Here is a 20482-nt window from a genome sequence, read left to right as displayed (position 1 = left end):
ATAAATATGGAAATGGTTGGCCCAGTGGTTGAGTGGTTAGCACGTTGGCTTCACAGCTCTGGGGTCCTGGGTTCAAATCCAGGTTGTTCCACCTGTGTGGAGTTTGCATGGTGTCCGTGCGTTTTCTCTGGGTACTCCGGTTTCCTCCCACATTTCAAAACATGCATGCTAGGCATCTGATTGGACACTCTAAATTGCTCCTAGCTATGATTGATTGTTTGTTTATATCATTGTGCCATGCGATTGGCTGGCCACCAATTCAGGGTGTCCCCTGCCTCTGGCCCCAAAGTCAGCTGGGATAGGCTACAGCACCCCCCTAGTGAGGATAAAGCGGTTCAGAAAATGAAATGGAAAAAAATATAGAAATAGAAACTATGCTTTATATCTATAATTTTTGCTTTCTACTTATGGATCTATTTTTTTTTACTTATCTTCACTCATTAACTACCATTGCATTGTCCAATCGCTGCCAGCCTCCCAGTCAAATTAGATTGGTCACCTTTCGCCCTTAGTGGTAGCTGACAAGTTAAAAATGTAAACAAATACATTTTTTAAAAAACCCCTTTTTTTCCCGAAGCTGCAAAAAATGTCAATTTCCGATACATTCACATTGGATTTCCAATTGAGGACATCCCTACTATTGACATTTTTTAACATTTCATAACTTAGATCATGTTTTTGTATATTGGAACGGTCAGTTGCCTATCCAAGACTTTTGTAGGTTGACCTTTTCTTATGTCGGGGCATTTTTAGGTAGACTGTAGTACTTTCTTCAAAGAGAGGAACTTTTCTCCCAATGCAATTTCCTTAATTTTTTAAAGCGGAGCCGACGTTGGCTGGCCATCTGCACGTCTTCAATCTCTGCAAACACACGGAAACCCCCCATAATGAGCTCTCCTTGTTTGTCGCCGTCTTCACCTCCCGTCATTCATATTGACACACACTTATTCATATTTGTTTGTCCTGACGAGTCTTTGGCTAATTGAAAACGGAGAAACAAACAAACGTCTTTCTCTTGCCGTCAACCGCCTCGTTTAGCTCGGACGTCCGTTGGCGTCAATGACGGCCACATTGAAGAATCCACTAAAATTGGACTTTCAAATATTGTTTTTCCATGAATAGTCGATGGCTTCCCGTTGAACTCCGTGCCGGTTTTACGGCACCGTCCCTCGGGCTGACCTGCACGTACTAATCTATATTTGAACCAGCTCTCTTATTGGACCTGATTGAATTTACCTGCAGATAAAACGACAGAGAACATTTCTGTTGCACCTTCTGGCAGGCCTGCACTCCATCACCACTCCACTGGAAATTTAGTCTTCTTAACCCATTCTCTGCCATTGTTGGCACCAGGTGTCCAATCCAATTCGCCCGGGGGGTCGGCAGCAACCATCTTTTGATCCTTGATGGCTTTTTTAAAATTTATTTTATTTTTTATTTTATTAAGGATAGCCCCTTGAGATTAACCATCTCATTTTCTAGGGGGTCCTAAAACACAAGAAATACAAGTATAATACAAGTACATTCATACAACAAGAAGTTAAAAAACAAGGCTTACATAAATTTATTTTTGGGATTTTTTCTGATCTTGCAGGATTTTTTAAAAACCTTTTTATTTGTGTGTTTTTTTTTTTTAAATTTAAACACTTTTAATGCCTGAAGCCATTGGAGATACTAAATTACATGTTATTTACTAGTTGTTTATCGTTTTTATTTTTTGATCATTTATTTTTTAGGTTGTTATTTGTTCACTTCCTGGTCATTGTACTTGTTCAATGACAATAAAAGTACTCAATTTAATATACGTATTTAAAAATATAAAACGTTTTTTTCTGGATCATTTTGCTGTGCCATTTCCGTGAGTGGCAGGTATCCAGCCAATCACAGATGACGTAATGACGCAATGACGCAACGCAGCCATTCACGGCATTGACTGTAGGAGTTGAGTGACGCTAATGCTAACTTGCTAAGGTGGACGCGGTACGTGGACTCCACAAACCAAAGTTACAAACAATTGCGGTTCTTTTAAGTTGCAATGGATGTCGGAATATGTGCAAAAAGAAGAAGAAGCGGTGAAACGGGGGATCATCTTTTCTTTTTCGAGTGAGAAAGGTTTGCTTTGCAAAACGTGCAGCGAGGCTAAAGTTGGACACGAGTTTCACAATGGAGAACAACGGACTAATTGCAAACCTCAAGCGGATCATTCAGCAGAAACATCGTGACAAATAAGGTAAGATTTAAGTCCATATTCTAGTGACATGTATTAAGATGTTTTATTTATAGATATGAATCATTACATTTGATGATAACGAGCTCATTAGTGCACCTGCTGTAAGCAGGTTCGATGCTGCTGTGTGGCCGTAGTGAGTAATGCGTATGCCAATACGGTATTGATAAGCTCCCCCCAATAATCGATATATCGTTCGAAAACCGAGGTTTTTGCTAAAAACTTACCTTGACAAAAAATCATTTGAAAAAGAATCCTGTTTGTTTTCAATGGCTTCTATCATGATATTTTTTAAAGGTGAATAAAAGTTATTTTTTAAATGCTAAGCCTGTACAAATGTAAAAACTGCCCCAAAAATCCCCCAAAACACAAAAAAAAATCAGGAATAGAACAATCACTGCCATCCCGCCCAGTCCTAACAGATTGGACACCTGGCACGGTCGATAACAGCAATCAAATTTAGAATTAGGAATGTTATAGTTAAACAGAAATTTTAAAATGTAAAAAAAGTTAAACAGTTTTTGACAAAAAACAACAAATCTGCCAAAAATGGGCCGAGATTGGACAAGCACCCCCACCCTTTTCCCGTCAAAATGTTTGAAAAAAGATGAGCGAGTTGTAACTGCACGTAAAATGCCATAAAATTGTACTGGGTAAAAAACGTGGGTGCGTGCGCTGACACATGACTAACAGCTGTTGTCCTTTGGTCGCTTGTTGAACCGCTTTTTGGTGGCGCCACTAAAACGCACCGTGGCCACTTATGCGTGGACCAAAACAGACTCAACAACGCGGGTGCGTTCGGGTGCCACTTGTGTTTGCAATAACGTTTTTATAGCCCCCCCAAAAGTGCTCTTATGTCTCGTGCGCACTTTTTCTTTGGACCTGTATTTGTGCTATCTGTCATTTTTTTTTTACCCAAAATATGGCTTTCTTGAAAAAAACCTTAATACTATTCTGTCCCCCAAATAACCCTTTTGTAAAGTAAGGACAATGATGACTTGCATTTTTTTAATGAATAGATTTCGTTTAAGCCATGGTCAAACTGTTTTAGGAACATTATTTTGTGTAAGAAGTGTTTTTAATGTTTTAAAGAAAACAATTTTAAACCAGGCGCCCGGTGGATTGAGTGGTTAGCACGTCGGACTCACAGCTTTGGGGTCTTGGGTTCAAATCCAGGTTGGTCCTCCTGTTTGGAGTTTGCATGTTCGGGCCTGCATGGGTTTTCTCCAGGTACTCCGGTTTCCTCCCACATTCCAAAAAACATGATAGTTAGGCTAATGGTATGCTAAATTGTACCTGGTTATGACTGATTGGTTGTTTGTCACATTGTGCCCTGTGATTGGCTGGCCACCGATTCAGGGTGTCTTCCGCCTCTGCCCCGAAGTCAGCTGGGCTCCAGCACCCCCCGTGACCCTAGTGAGGATAATGCAGTTCAGACAATGAATTTTAAACAAAAAAAACATATAAACATATATATTCTTCGATAAAATAAAACATAATTTTGTACATATTTTTCTGGAATTCAAACAAAACCACTTTTTCTCCAAAATATTACTTTGCTAAAAAAAACATGCAAAAACATTTTTCTTTTCTTTACAATTGTAATCTTAGATGACTTTTGTCAAACCCTGATAATGCTTCATTCTTTATTTTCCCCTTTTTATGTCTCTTATTAATTCATGTATTTATTTTATAGAAATATAATTATGAAAATATCATAAATTATTTTGCCTGTTTTGGTTACTATATGATATTGATTATTGAAAATGATCTGCTTGTTTCATACATTAGTATACAGATACAGTGTTCAAGAATAAATAAACAGAACTTTTCAAGTTGCTTTATTCTTGAACACTGTATCTGTATACTAATGTATGAAACAAGCAGATCATTTTCAATAATCAATATCATATAGTAACCAAAACAGGCAAAATAATTTATGATATTTTCATAATTATATCCATTTTACCCAAAATCGAAATTCCTGTCAGCTCTGAAAATGACATTCAAAAACACGGCGAGTACGGCGCCATCTTCCGTTCCATTTTGGAACCCTTCGTTGGCATCACCATTTTAATTTCTTAATTTTTTTCCCCCGCAAACATGCAGAATCCCTCTGAGCCTCCATCTTTGATTTTCCTAAATGTCGTTAAACCTCGGCAATATTTGAAACCTTATTGAAGGATAGACGGCGGGATTTAGCCCAAGCGCGTTCGCACCTGGGAGTTAGCGGGACGCGCTCGGATCCCGGGATCACCGCGACGCGCCGACAGATGGCCCGCGGCGGAAAGAAAATATACGTTTCCAAATCTCCGGAAAAAGGGGGCCGCTTTTCTCGCTCGTTTACAGCACGTGACCAGCGACTCGGAAAAGTCAGCCACTGAAAAAAAACACAAGTCGTCGTCTATAGAAGTGACTCCCGAGACGGAGTGACGCCATTTTGGCTCAGCTGTGACCCGCCGAGGCCGTTTCCAATCCCGGCACGTCCTGATAACGCCTTTTGTTTCTTTCCTCTTCCTGCCATTGAAAGCCGTCTAGAATAGTCGCGTTGCCTTTACGTCATATTTTCACTATCAGAATAGACGTTATACATGATACAAATCTCATTTTTTTTAAATAAACAAATAGCCTGTGTGATCCCGAATTCTACATTTCTACAGAATCTAATTATTTAATTTTTTCGACATGGATGCCGTAAAACCAGAATTTTGTAAGTAGAGACGTGTAAGTAGAGACGTGTAAGTAGCGGTACAATACAATAACGTATGCAGTACTACGTGCTCGTGCAAACAAATTGCAACTGTGCTCTCAAACTACCGTCTTTTCTCGCATATTGATCGCCTCCGCGTATAAGCCGCACCCTTAAAATTGCCTTAAAATCATTGAATTTTATGATTTCTCTCGTATAAGACGCCCCCTGATTCACAATTTGCACCTCCGTATTCATGGTTTTAATAGGGAGTACAAATGTGTTACTTTGAAGGGAAAATCTTAAGAAAAATAATCGCACCTGCTATTTATGAGATACTGTATAAATAAATCGATTGCTGGATTGCACATTCGGAAAGGGTGTTGCCTGCACGTAGACAAATTCAAAAAGGAAGTCACGTGAGCAGTACAACCAGGAAGTGTGTCCGTAGCGGTCTAGTTTTCACCAAGTAACTGAGTGCAATAATCGCATGAGATACACATTACGCAGGTATATTAAGGCTGATATTTTAATGATGGACCGCAAGACCTCCGATCGGCCTTAACAACTATTGGGATGTGCTGACATGGTAAACGCTACGAACACATCTATCAAGGCTACTCGCGTCTGGCCAGTCAGAGCACGCTTAAAAGGTAAGATGGCGGCGCCCTGAGCAAGCCACGGCAGGCACAAGTAAGTGAGTTTTTTCATATTTTTTGCAAGATATGTTTTATTTTTTTCTTGAATTTCATTCCTAGACGTCAAAATTAATTTTGTGAAGCATTTTATCTGTTTATCCTTTCCCTATTTTTAAAATAAATGACCGTATCAGCCGCATTGTCTTGCATTATAGCATTTGGTCCTTGTGACCTTTCAGTTTCAAGCATGTCAAGTCTAATTTGTGCGCATATAAGCCGTACCCTTGATGCAGTCATTTTTTTTCGAGGTACAAATACGGCGTATATGTGGGAAAATTTGGTAAGCAAAAAAAAATGCACTAAAGGGAAACGTAAGGTAATTGAGGGGTTTCCAGCAAGTATACATCAAGTATACCGATTTCTGTTGCTAGGACAGAAAACTGCTTTCTTTTGACTTTGGGATAGGGCTCCTTGAGACTTTTTTTAATCAATGAAATTTGAAAATTGATAGCTTGCTTTCTAACTTTGCAACTCGGTACGAGCCCTGAAATTTGAAATCTGAACTCCCGGAAAAGTTCTCCATGATGCGCTTAATTATAACGCCGCGCCGACGAGACGAAACGTACAACTTTTTCCATTTGGGCCTTGTCCGGGCGGCGGCAAATGGGGACGCCGGCGTGCGTGAATTTTAATTGCGCCCGATGTTGACAGAAACACATACGAGGCAGCGTTCCCCGGGGTGTAAAAATTTAAAATCAACTAAGTAAGAAAGAAAGTCTGGCTAAATGGGGTGACGGCGTAAAGGGAGCGAGAGAGGGAGGACGGGAAAATGAAGAGCGAGACGGCGGCGACGGGAGGCTTTTGAATTCCCCAAAGGTGGTTGATTATTCCGCGCTAAAAGGAAGCGTGAGCCGACGCGTGGCATTAAAACGCTCGCCGCGCCGCGAAGACCAGATGTTGCCGCATGCTTTATTTATGCCAGCGTGGCCGAAAAACAGTCGCCGGCTCCCTTCCTTTTTGGCCCACCGCAACAAAAACAGGTTCCTGGATGGCCACGTTTCGACACACGCTAAATTCTTCAAAATTTGTTGAAACAGTTTTTTGGGGGGGATAGGCTGAATCGTGACGATATTTGCCGGGGTCATTGGCGGGGATGCAAGCAGATATTTTTGAGAGAAAAATTCTTGGAGAGTAAAAGTACTTTTTTTTTAAAAGACAAAAATGATTTTTGGGGTAAAAATTATATGATGTTATGATCACACAGTACAAAAAGAATAGAATTTATTGTTTGAAATAGAAGTTTTTTTCTTGGGGGGTAATGTACAAGCATTTTTCTCACTGTAAAAAATACTTCAAAAAATACTTTTAGAACTTTAGAAGTACATCTTTTCATCCTTTAAAAAGTGTGGTTGTGAAAGTTAAAAAATTTTTTTTTGCTTTCTCAAAATAAATGAATTGAAACGAAATAATTTTCAAGTTAAAAAAAGGCAATTTAATACTTGAGTGCTATTTTTTTTAGGGGGGACAAAAATATAACTTCTTCCTTTGTTTTTTTTTAAACTTTAAAATTTTCACCCAAAAATTCAGAAAACCTACCTTTAATTGTGAACATTTTGGTTTTAAGAAAAAAATGGCATGTGCTTAGAATAAACAAAAAATCCAATTTAATTCCCCCCAAAAAATCTGGTTGCCTTTAACTCAGATATGATTTTTTAATTAATTTTTTTAAATAAAATTTTTCATATTTAAACAATACGTCGATTGAACGTTCACTGCCACGAAAATAAATCTGGTGAATCTTACAATATTTTTTTTTATTCTTAGGTGTCTTTCCAACAATAATGACTTATTCACACACACTGTGGCATTGTGGGTAAAAATACCAACAATCAGCAGCGTGTTGTGTCGCCCCTGCTCGGCCAAATCTACCCGAATTGCGGCGCTTTTGTCTCCGGGTCGCTAATCGGCGCGGCCAGCGAGCTAATTGCCAGAGCGCTAACGACGAGCGCGCTAATAGGCCGGCGTCTGTCGCACGTGATTGTTTTCGACCGGTCGTCCCTTTTTTTTTTTTTTTGCTCGTCCGGTCCGGGGGAAATGAGAGCAAAACATCTCTTCTCTAATATCTGCGGCACAGGCATCAACATGCTTTTGCGCGAAATGAATTAGCGCTAATTAAAAATCAACAGAAATGAGCATGCAACACTCTGTGCCCCATTAATATTTGAACCAGCGGCGGCAGCGGTAATTAAAGCGCCACTTTCTTTTCTCGATCCGGCTGTCCACCGAAAAACAAAATGGAAAAGAATACAGGTGCGCCACCCGTCAACAATCTCCGTATGATGACGGATCGATATCATCCGTCATCGTTTGCCGGATCGGCGAGATGGGCCGTTTAGGAAATGAGAAGCCAAAGAACATCACAATCCGTTGAGAAGTCAAAGAATAAAAGTCTGCATTTTTGTCAGACAAAAAAAAGTTGTGCTGTATTTTCCGGACTATAGGTCGCACTTTTTTTCTAATATTTTGAATTGGCCTGCCACAAATACTCAAGTGCGACTTAGTATAACCGTATTTTCTCGCATATAAGCCGTATTTGTTAAAAAAAATGATGACTGAATCGAGGGTATTAAATTAGAGTTGACAAAGCAGTTTTCTGTCCTAGCGACAGAAATCAGTCAGTCAGGATGTATTCTTGTTGGAAACCCCTCAGTTACCTTACGTTTCCCTCTAGTGCACATGTGTCAAAGTGGCGGCCCGGGGGCCAAATCTGGCCCGCCGCATCATTTTGTGTGGCCCGGGAAAGTAAATCATGAGTGCCGATTTTCTGTTTTAGGATCAAATTAAAATGAAGAGTATAGATGTATATTAAATCTCCAGATTTTTCCCCCTTTTAAATCAATAATTGTAATTTTTTCATTTTTTTCTGTTTTTAGTTCAAAAATCATTTTGTAAAATCTAAAAATATATAAAAAAGCTGAAATAAACATTGTTTTAGATCCATAAAAAAATGAATATTCAGGGTTTTTACTCCAGTTCTTTTAATCCATTTATTTAAAAAAATCTAAATATCATATCTAAAATGGTCCGGCCCACGTGAAATCAAGTTGACGTTAAAGCGGGCCGCGAACTAACCCGAGTCTGACACCCCTGCTCTAGTGCATTTTTTTTTGCTTACCGAATTTTCTCGCATATACGCCGTATTTGTACCAAAACAAAATGATGAGTCAATCGAGGGTACGGCTTATATGCGCACAAATTAGACCTGACATGCTTGCAAACTGCAAGGTGACAAAGACGAAACACCATAATGCAAGACAATGCCGCTGATAGGGTTATTTATTTCAAAATGGAGAAAAGATAATCAGATAAACCGTAAAACAAAAACTTATTTTGCCGTCTATGAATGAAATTCAAGAAAAAATTAAACCGTATCTTGCATAAAACGTGAAAAAACTCACTTACTCTAGTAGTTATACTGCTTATGTGACTTCCTTTTTGAATTTAACTTCCTTATGATATTGACCCAAATAATGTGCAATCATTTCAATTCATACAGTATCTCAGAAAAACCACGTGCAAAGATTTTTGTACAAATTAATTGGATAAAAAGATTCTCCTTTTTTCCTGTTGGGAATATAAACTTGTATTTTGCTCCAAGAAAAAAAAAATCTAACATAATAAATAAATATTTTTCTAAATTGAAGTACTGATATAAAAAAAAAACATACTATGAAAAACTTTTTTTTTCCCGATGATTGTCATTTTTTCCCCCAAAATGAAGCTTTGTTTTTCACAACAAGAAAATACAAACCATTTCAATTCAACTAAATCCATCTTGGTATGTTAACCCATTGACTCCCATTGACGTCAATACACATTCGATCAATCACTGCAAAACAGATCGGATGTCTTTTTCTGCCATTCTGTGATTTTTTTTTACAATGTTTATCAATGGCCGCTAAGTTCGAATGCGTGAAATCCAATCTGTTTTTTTACGAGGCGATCCACGCCGCCCTTCCCGCCCCCTTTAAGTGCTCCAGAATGATGTGCGGAGTCGCTTGTATATTTTCCCGCCGACATTGATGGGCCGCGTCTCTGCCTTTGATTGCATTAAATGCCATTATTGCTATTACGCCCATTATTACGGCTAACGAGGGAAATAAGGCCTGGCTTTTCCTCAGCCGGACTTTCGGCACGGAAATAAACAAGTTTAAAAAAAAGGCTGTGATTGAATTAGACTAAAAGCAATCTCTAATAAATGGGCCTCCTCCATGAAACCGCGCTCGACGCAATGAAATTAGCAGGAACCGATGCCAGGGATTGGCATCGCCTTGGGAACGTGCTAGCGGCTAGTGGCTAGCTAGCTTGTGAAAAAAAAAACACATGCAAAGCGTTCAACAAGTTGGGTAACAGTTGATGTGGAAAAGAAGGATGTTTTCGGGTTTTATATCCATTCGGTCCAGTCGGCTGTATTACTCTTTTTGGGCCAATCAGGTTTTAGTCTGGAGTTGTTGCTATGCCACTCTAATCTGCTTGGATATGGTGATGTCAGTCATTTTCTGTGATTGAGACTGCGCTCGCCGCAATGAAATTAGTAGGAACCGATGCCAGGGATCGGCATCGCCTTGGCAACGTGCTAGCTGCTAGCTAGCCTGTGAAAAAAAAACATAGTGTTCAACAAGTTGACTCTTTCCTGAAAAAATGTGCTTTTATTATTGAGAATACCAGAGAATTCTTGAAACTTTTCAAGACCAAAAAGTACTTTTTTCTACTCAACTTTTTTATTTATCAATAAAAGTTTCACCTAAAATGGACCATAGACTCACAAAACACGAGAAAACTCGATCTGTTTTTCACCAACAACAACCTTTATTAATTTTTTTTATAACATAACCAAATAAGTTCAAAAAGAGTTAAAAAATACAACATTTTGCTAAAAGAAAGTATGTGAAAATATAAATAACCTTCAATTTCAATCAATATGAAACTGTTGTTCTGCTATTTAATAGTCAAGGCCATTTTATTTTCTTACTGTCACGCTTTTTCTTTGAAGCTGATGGAACCATATCCAATTTAAACTAATCAAATCAATATGAAAAACCCTTATATTTACTTTTTTTTTTAAAAATCTGCCTGCCTCTCCCGATCAAAATGATTTAAAAAGTCTATCTCCGTTCTAATGCCAGCGCCACCTGTCGCCGCAGTTCACTTCCTCCACTGGGCCGGATGAATTCTTGCGTTTTTCAACAGCATTTGAGGGGGATTTTCGCGCTTATCATGGAATTCCATCAGCGGCCTCGTGGGACTTTTATTGTGACCACGTCAATAGACTTTGTCGAGCCTCACATAATGTCCATATTGTGCCTTGGGGACGAGTTGGGGTCACGTCGTCCGACCTATCGCCCCGATGATCAGCTGCCTGTTGTTTTAAGAGTCCGTTCATTCAACGCCACCCGAAAATAAAAAGCTTGGGAATGACAGTACGCTTGACTTATCAGGAAAGCAGTCCGACTACTACTACTACTACTACTCCTACTCCTACTCCCATTCCATTGTTTCCAGCCCTCCCAGTTCCAATGGATTGGATGTCTATCGGCGTCAATGGCAGCCAGTAAGCGTGGAACAAATTTGTGGGATCTCATTTTCCCAACTGGCGATCAAGATGGCGCCAAGAGCGCCCGTATTGGAATCGAGTAAACCAGCTTAGACGCGCTTTCGCCCGCCTGACGCTGCCAAAATGCCAGGAGAGCGGCGGCCGGTCCCGGCCTCCGACGCGCCAACCCTTCCCCCGCGGGCCCACCTCGGCCCACCCGCCGCACTATCGGCCCACGCAGCGCGCGCCCTCGGGCATCCCCGGCGACGTCAGCCAATGTCGGCGATTCCATTTGAGGGAAGATGTTGCCCACTTCTACTGTTGTCGCAACATAAATTCTTAACTGGATATCGGTGTGCCCAAAAATAAGCCTGATACCATTTTAGTTTTTTAAAGTGCACCAAGAAAACAACACATTTTAAAAAAATGAACTCTTAGTGTTTTCCATGGAGAGAAGAGGATTAAGGCCACTGAAGAAGAGGAAAAAAAATCAGATTTTAATCTCAGAATTCAGATTTTAAAGTGAAAATTCTAGCTGTAGTCTTATATTTTAAAGTTACTGAGAGTTAGGGTCAGAATGGAAGAAGAAGAATATGGAGATTGGAAGATGAGGCCCACTGAAGAACATAGAACATAACCATGAGCCTTAATTAGTCAGTATTAGTTTACAAAATCTTCCAACACAAAGCTCCTCCTCCACTGCAAGATTTTGTCCCAAAAATGTCAACACATCAACTAGGGCTGGCTCTAGAGGTGAATGTGTAGTTCCCTTCAAAAAAAGCGCTAAATTAGCTTCTCTTCATACCTGAAAGTCAATACCAATGAACATACGTAAACTCCCATCTCTGAACCTCTTGGCCAATCATCTTAAAGCCTGGCTGTTCGACCAACAAAATTGCAATCACAATGCCTTCATATATACACATATATAGATATTTATACATACACATATATAGATATTTATACATACACATATTTGTGGAGATGTGTATATGTTTATATATTTATATATATGTGAATGTGTGTATATGTGTGTATTTATATATATGTATGTTTATTAATATGTGCTGTTTCTTATGAAATAAATCAAACTCAAACTCAATTCTGACTTTAGAATTGCTGTAATTTTAAGTATACATTCTATGGAAGATAATTAGAGCCACTGAAGAAAGTAAAAGGTGGCCAAGAGATCCTAGTGAGGATAAGCGCTTCTTGGGAAAATGAACAAATGAAGATATTAATGAATTTGAGTGATTCTTTCACATCACACCACTAGAAGGAGCCCACACAAGCAAACTTTGTGAATGATTTGTCTATACAATAGAAGCTAAGACGTATTCTACACGAACAAACAGAGTATGTCATGTCTGCGGATCAAGCGGCCATCTTGGCTCCAGGTTGTCGAACAAAAGCAGTTTTGTGAAAGGCAAGCGAAAACATCTCCACTTTTTCAGACACCACAAAAAAAATCTAAAACCCCCAAGACTCCCTCTTCCCCCCCATTCTCAATTTTTTTGGGTCTTAATTTGGTCCAGACGGCAGCCGAGCTGCTCCCAGATCAGCCACTGTTGACTCAGCGTGTTGACACGTGAATTTGGGGGCAAAGTCCTTCTGCGAGATGTTGATTTTTCGGGCTGGTGGCAAGCTGTGGGTTCAAATGGAGCCCTTTTTTCCACCTCCGGAAACATCATTGCCACTCACTCGGCTGTTTATTGGAGCTTTACTGTACTTTACATGACAATCAATGGAGAAGCACCCCGTTCTAAATCGAGTCAACAGGAAGCGCCTTGCAATACTGTCAAATCTGTAAAACAAAGAAGTGCATCATATATCGTTCAGTCTGTCATGGTTTGGAAAATATTGGCATTCAGAAATATATGTATTTTATATCATTCCCATAGTGACCTGGGATAGGTTAAGTGAGATGGAAAATTAATGGATGAATATTTTTCGTAATATTTTTGTGTTCAGTAATGAGGATTTATAAAAAAAAGTATTATATATATATAATTAAAATGTATCAAATATTTTCAGTACATTTCTTAAATTGTTGTATGTTATATTAATTTAAGATACCAATAATAAATATATTATAAGATAATAAAATACCAATAAGGATTTAGATTTTGTTGCATTATTTTTTCACCAGCAAATATATTCTGTAAGTTTTTTTTAAACTTGTTTTTATTTATTTGGTTGATAAATTATTGTCATCTTCACTGTTATTATTACAACTATTATTGTTATTTCCTCAAATTATTGAGATTTTGAAGTTATTATTGTCAATCATGACATACATGAAATATCTTTATTTCAAAATAGAATTAGTGATTTTTTTGTTTAATTAAAGACGTTTAGTCTTCGTATTAAAATGTATTTATGTATTCAGATTTTTTTAACAAACATAAAGCCAGTCTTTTTGTTCCCAACATTAATAATAATAAATCTCCCGCCCTACTCATTATAATCATAATAACAATCCAAAATATTTTTTGTCACAGAATGTATTTCATTTGATTTATTTCCCATCATTTTCTAAGCGTTGTGCTGCTTTAATATGCAAAATCTCCCCAAGTGAGATTAATAAAGTTTTATCTTATTCTATCAAGACAATATTGTGGATTATAAAAAATAAATGAAAGTTGTGCGACATCCTCGGCGTGGCGTTCCATTAAAAAGCAATTAAAATGAACTATTGCATTAAAACCAACTTGTTCTGTAAATGCGTTCATTAAGCGTTATTAGTGCCTGCCTGTTTATTATTAGCCGCTTAAATTAGCACTGGAATAAGAATCCGCGCGCCGTCCCTCCCATTTGCATTCGGCCCGCCCGTAATCAATTCTGACACGTACTATTCACACAATCTAAATTGTTATTTGTTCTCCAAAACTCTCAAATATTTCCTCGCGCCAACGTTCGGCAGGTGCGGCATTTTGGGTAAATAGCGTTCCGCTAGGCGCGCGCCAACGTGGCGAGCTAGCGTTTTTGGGGCCGGCATCTCCCACGAGGCCACCGCGGGGAGCGTACAACTGTTGCGAGTGGGTGGCGCATCTGTTCGCCGAGACAGCCGGGGGGGGGCGGCGGAGGGGTTGGAGACGGGTGGGCGCCGGAACGGGCTAACCGGCGAATGCTAATCGCCGCTCTGGTACGGGCGGCTCGGGCCTTGACGGGTGCCACTCGTCGTCAGATCCCCGTCGCCGCGTTTCAAATAGAGGGTGCATTAGGTGCGTGTCGGTCGTCCGTCCATCTGCCGACGGGCGCGACGTCGGCCGTTTCGCGCTTCACCATTGAAGCGCCATATGTACGGGGAGAGCTAGCATAGGCGTTTGGCAACAAGAGGTTCATTTGAGGACTCCGAAATGTGGCAGTGGTAGCGTGTCTGTGTGCTTTACTTGATTCTAGACCACATGTGTCAAAGTGGCGGCCCGGGGGCCAAGTCTGGCCCGCCGCATCATTTTGTGTGGCCCGGGAAAGTAAATCATGAGTGCCGACTTTCTGTTTTAGGATCAAATTAAAATGAAGAGTATAGATGTATATTAACTTCCTGATTTTCCCCCTTTTAAATCAATAATTGTCATTTTTTAATCCATTTTTTCTGTGTTTTTAGTTCAAAAATCATTTAGTAATATCTAAAAATATATAAAAAAGCTAAAAAACACATTGTTTTAGAACTATAAAAAACTGAATATTCAGGTCTTTTAATCCATTTATAAAAAAAATAAATAAATATTATATCTAAAATGGTCCGGCCCACATGAAATCGAGTTGACGATTGGTCTAGAACTCAAACCAAAAAGAACAGAAAACTCTCCCCACGTTTGTCACCAACTTACAAATAACGACCATAACTTCAAAACAAAAGTTTATATTCATCCCGTAATCACGAGATGACTCACAATAATTTCACCAAGCAAATATCAAAGACCTCGCCGAGTGTTTGGGATTCCACCGGCATTCCCAAACAGATTATCGCGTTGGCTTTTACCGCCCGAGGCATTTCCACCGGCGTGGTTTTACTCCCAGTCGGCTTGGACACGGAAGGTGCGAATCCAATCGGGGGAGTGCCTGGCTTGGGGGGGAGGGGAGAGGAACCCGGGCTGACCACGTTTGCGGCGGGTTCCGCGTGGAAGGTAGGCGGAGGGCGGGCCAAACGCTCCGAGGATGAAGGATGGCGGCTAATCCTCCACATGTGGCATCTTCTTTTTTTTTGTTGTTGTTTAAGGAAAGCCAACTGGAGCCGTCTTTTTGGACGCCAGGCCAGCGGCGCCCGCAGCCAAAGCACATAGTGTGAAATGAGAAGCTCAAGCCCGGATGTGCTTTTGTTTATCGGGAAAGTGCACTCCAAGTCAAGCTTGGCAGCGGCGGACCCCCGTTTCCCCGACTCGGTAAGTCACCGCCACGTCGCCGGCCGGAACAGCGGCCTTTTCGGGCTGGAGCCGAAACCTAACAAACAAAAAAAAACGAAGAAAAAAATATCTAAAGAGCCGCTTGGCTCACGGCGCCGTAATCTCGGTAACGCAAAGTGGCGAAGGTCGGCCTAAAAGCGGAAGAAAAGCACCCGGAGGGGGGGGGGAACAAATACCCAAGCGCGCCCGTCGGAACTAAGCTTCGAGCGCCGAGACGAGGTTCGGAGATGGACGGCGCCGGCCCATCCGTGACCGCTCGGAGATCAGAAGGGAGAACTTCTTTTGGACGGGGGAGGCGGTTGGGGAATTAACGTGGAGGTCGGGAAAGGCCAGGGAGGAGATTTGGAGCGGGGGAACAAAAGAACGGGGCTAGCGTCGCTAACACCTCGGCTACTTTTGCGGTGGCGCGTTCAAATAAGAGTTGGGGAGTTTTGTGGGTTTTGCGTCGGGGCCAACCCAAGCCGCTTCTCCTTTTGCAACCGTGCCATGTTTGGTTGGGGGAAATAATCACTTGGCTGTCAGAAAGTTCAAGATTGAACTTTAGCTCAAGAGTCAAAGCTTTGCTTTCCGACGGAGTCAAAACGACAACGGGAATTGGATTGGGACGCTCACGTGCTTTTGTATGAGTGTGCGTTTGTGTGTGTGGTGGGCCTAAATTCAGAATGAGCGCTTAGATACGTTTTGCACAACTTTTGTGAATGCTTTTTTCCATTCTTGCTGCTCACTTCTAGTTTTTTTGCAAACTTTTGTCCATACTTTGATTCCGTATTTGCTCTTTTTCCAATTATTGATACTTTAGTTCTACTAGTTTTGTGTCTTCTTTTGTTTTTATGACTTTTCCTCATTCATTATTTTTCCTCACTTTGTGCCTTTTTTTGTGTTTTTCTTACACTTCCCGTTTTCCCTTTTCCTTCCTTCTTGTTCATTCATTGACTATTTTGGTTTTGTTTCTTTCTACTTTAGTCATGCCTGGTATATTTTGTTTTTTAGCTTTCTCTCTTTAGTTTCTGATATTTTTTTCCACTCCCTCCCGCTCTTTTTGCTTCTTTCTTCCTGTTTACCTGTCGCTTCTCTCCTCTTTTTTTTATTTTATCTTTGGGGTTCTTCTGTCTCAATTCAGTCATGCTCGATAATTATTCTCCCTTCCTCACTTTTTTTCTTGCCTCCTACTTTCCCACTTCCGTCAGGTTTATTTCAGTCTACTTCCTCATAATTTTCCCATTCTTGTTTTTTTCCCCCCTTCTTACTTAATCCACATCTTTTTTTTACTTCCTTCTTGGTCACCTCTTTTACTCCTGATTTTTTTCCCCCCTCTTCCTTTTCACTTTGCGTTACCTACTTTTCACTTTGTTTCCTTTCTTGTCGCGTCGGGTTTATTTCAATTCACTTGGTCACATAGCTGTCAACATCGGCCAATTGCTCCCCTTATTAATAATTGCAATTCCTCTTATTAAGCGATTAAAAAAAAAATGCAACACGGCACATATTTACTCACATAGGGCGCACTTAAAAGTCTAATTTTTTCTCCAAAGTGGACGGGGTGCCCAATCAGTTGGTGCACTAAATTCCAGATTGTTTAGATGTCGCTGTATGATGCTGACCACTTGACTGTCTGGGTACATTGCTTGCTGACGCGCTATATTTATATAGTGAAAAGGCGTAGGGGTGATAGGGGAATGCACGTGGGCATATCATGCTTGACGACCTATGACCTGTCGTCCGTCCACATGTGTGGACATCACATTTTTAGTTTTCACAAGACTACAATGCTAAATTTTGGACTACAATGGCCTGGCGTCCACCTATGATTTTTCTCAGAAACTACATCATTTAAAAAGATCATTCTTTGTTTTTTCACTTAATCAGGTCCCAATTAGCATATTATAATATATTTATTATAATTATTAGAAAATAAAAAGGCATGCCTTGCAAAAGTTTGGGTCTTAGTAGCTTAAAGCATGACAATTTTAGCAATCGACAATGACCTTTTCGTCTGCGACCAGTGACGATCCGGATTAGAGCCAAAATGGGTAAAACGAGATACAAAAAAAACGTACTTAAAAAATCCCGCACAAAAGTTCTTATATGGCGTACACCACATGTGTCAAAGTGGCGGCCCGGGGGCCAAATCTGGCCCGGGAAAGTAAATCATGAGTGCCGACTTTCTGTTTTAGGATCAAATTAAAATGAAGAGTATAGATGTCTATAAAATTTCCTGATTTTCCCCCTTTTAAATCAATAATTGTACATTTTTAATCCATTTTTTCTGTGTTTTTAGTTCAAAAATCATTTTGTAAAATATAAAAATATATTTTAAAAAAGCTAAGATCAACATTGTTTTAGATCTATAAAAAAACTGAATATTCAGGTCTTTTAATCCAGTTCTTTTAATCCATTTATAAAAAAATATATCAAAATATTATATCTAAAATGGTCTGGCCCACATGAAATCAAATTGACGTTAAAGCGGCCCGCGAACCAACCCGAGTCTGACACCCTTGGCGAACACAATTTGAAATGATCAAAAAACGACAATAAATTGACAGGTATGCGATATGTGGCGACCATTTCTCATCGAAATATACCAATATTAGCCCTCTGAGTTCCTTCTTCATTCATTTTCTGAGCCGCTTATCCTCACAAGGCTCGCGGGGGGTGCTGGAGCCTATCCCAGTAGGCGGTGGGACACCCGTAGAAAAGTTTTTATACAGCCTACACAATTTAAAATGACCCCCCCCCCAATCTTATAAAATACAGGAAAAACGTATAAATTGACAGGTATGTCATAATTAACACAAAAGATGCTTTCATTTGCTGCCAGCCCACCTAGTGGAAATGTTTTGGCCATCTCTCAATGTCGTTGAAACGGTATTATTTGTGCCATAAAAAAAATGTTAGCGGTCTTCACATGTGTGAACATCACAGCACACGCTTGACGCTACAATAGCAAACTTGAGTAGGAAGTTGAGTCGCGCTGGAACGTGCCAACAGGAGCCATTCAACTTCTCCTCCTCCTCCTCGTCCTCCTCGTCTTCGTCGCCGTGGGGAGAGGGGAGGTTCTGCCGCGGCCTGATAAGTCATCTACATGAATGGCTGCTTCTTCTCGCAGGTATGGGAAAATAAAACAACCCCCCCCCCCCCCCCCCCTTTCATCCCCTCGCCACAAAAGAACACGGCGAGATTAAACGGCGGCGTCAATAGCGAGGCGACGGGCGTGCCAAAAGACTAATATTAGTATCTCCGGGAAATAATCTCTCTTTTTATTCGGCAACTTTCATTCACGTTTTATCAGAGGATTTGAGAAAGGCGGATGAAATGCGATATAAGCCGCATCCCCTCGGGAGAGGTTCTCGTTCGCCTCCTTTTCCAGAGGCGAGCGAACCGCCGGCACCTTGGCGGCGTGTAAAGAGAGGAGGAGGAGGAGGAGGAGGAGGGAAGAAAAAAAAGAAGAGAGGAGGAGGAGGAATTAATTTTTACCCTCTGGGGAGGAGAAGAAAAAAAAGGAGAGAAGGATGCGGAAGAATCTGAAATCTCGCCGTGATTGGCGTTTCGGCGAGGAGCGAGCGAGCGGGAAAAGAGAAGACACGCTTGTTACCCGAGATTTGTTGGGACGAAGAGACGTTTAGCGGCCGAAGAATGATGATGGAAAGAATGAATGGAAAGGAGGGAGGACGAAGAAGCAAAATGAAGAAAAGGAAAGTGAGGAGGAAGGTGGACAAATGGAAGCAGGAAGAGGAAGAAGTAGCAAGGAACTAGCAGGAAGTAGAAAGGGAACAAGGAGCATGACATGTCAACTTATAAGTTTTCCCCGTATTTTAGATGTTTTTTGGTCATTTCAAATTGTGTAGCCGTATAACAATTTTTGTACGGGACTTTTTTAATTACGTATTTTTGCAAAACTGATCTCGTTTTAGCCATTTTGGATCTAATCCGGATCGTCTCGGTCACTGGTAGCAGACGAAAACGTCATCGTCGACTGCTAATATTGTCATGCTTTAAGTATGATATGCGCATTCCGCCTTTTCACTAAATAAATATAGCATGTCAGCAAGCAATGTACCCAGACAGTCAAGCTGTCATCGTCATACAGCGACACCTAAACAATCTTGAATTTAGTGCACTGACTGATTGTTCCACTTTGGAGAAAACTTTAGACTTTTGGATTGGCCGAAGTTGACAGGTATGTTATGATAATAATAAAGTTACATTTCCAGAAATGAACCAAAAATAATCACTTGCCCTTTAGGGTTTTTATAAACACTTTTATTAAACTCATTTTATTTGAATTCACAGTTCAAATAGTTAGAAAATCATTTTGTTTTTTATTCTCACTCTTATTTGATGTTTGTTATAAAACTGACAAAATTAAACTAAATTGTAGTAAATATATAGTATTTAATTGGTACCCATCACACAATTATTTTTATTAAACGTATAGTAATTTATAATGTTCTATAGAATATAACAATATATATATTGTTATATATTATTACATATTGTTATATTATATATATATGTATATGTATATATATATATATATGTATATATATATACATATGTATGTGTATATATATGTGTATATATATATGTATATATATATGTATATATATATGTATATGTATGTATTTATTTATTCAATCAGGACATTAGTTAAAATACATTTTACAAGACAATAATTGTTAAAATAAAACAAAATAATATAGTAATAATGTTAAAGTTAAGTCTGTTAAATGACCCCAAAATAATCACTTGCCATACTGTGTTAAAAACACTACTATTAACTCATTGGCTGCTATTGACGGAAGTTGACGTCCAATTTCAAGTTCATCCGTTGCCATTTTCCTAGTTTCAAACGATTGGGCATCTACTAGTGATAAACTCCACGAAAAAAAAAATCATAATTTCTGCATGAAAGGGTTCACTTCCATT

The 20482-nt window shown here is 39.8% G+C and overlaps 1 long non-coding RNA gene across 1 annotated transcript in view; it reads left to right on the top strand.

Moving 5' to 3' along the window:
- Nucleotides 1-1956: 1956 nt before the first annotated feature.
- Nucleotides 1957-20482, top strand: part of LOC144073659 (uncharacterized) — a 76052-nt gene continuing 57526 nt past the window's right edge. Inside the window, exons 1-2 of the long non-coding RNA XR_013300145.1 lie at nt 1957-2230; nt 15370-15532. This is a non-coding gene — a long non-coding RNA (uncharacterized LOC144073659). The remainder of the gene's footprint in view (nt 2231-15369; nt 15533-20482) is intronic.

The sequence above is a fragment of the Stigmatopora argus genome, chromosome 4, assembly GCF_051989625.1.
Source record: "Stigmatopora argus isolate UIUO_Sarg chromosome 4, RoL_Sarg_1.0, whole genome shotgun sequence".
NCBI lineage: Eukaryota > Metazoa > Chordata > Actinopteri > Syngnathiformes > Syngnathidae > Stigmatopora > Stigmatopora argus.
This window is presented reverse-complemented; position numbering and strand designations above follow the sequence as displayed.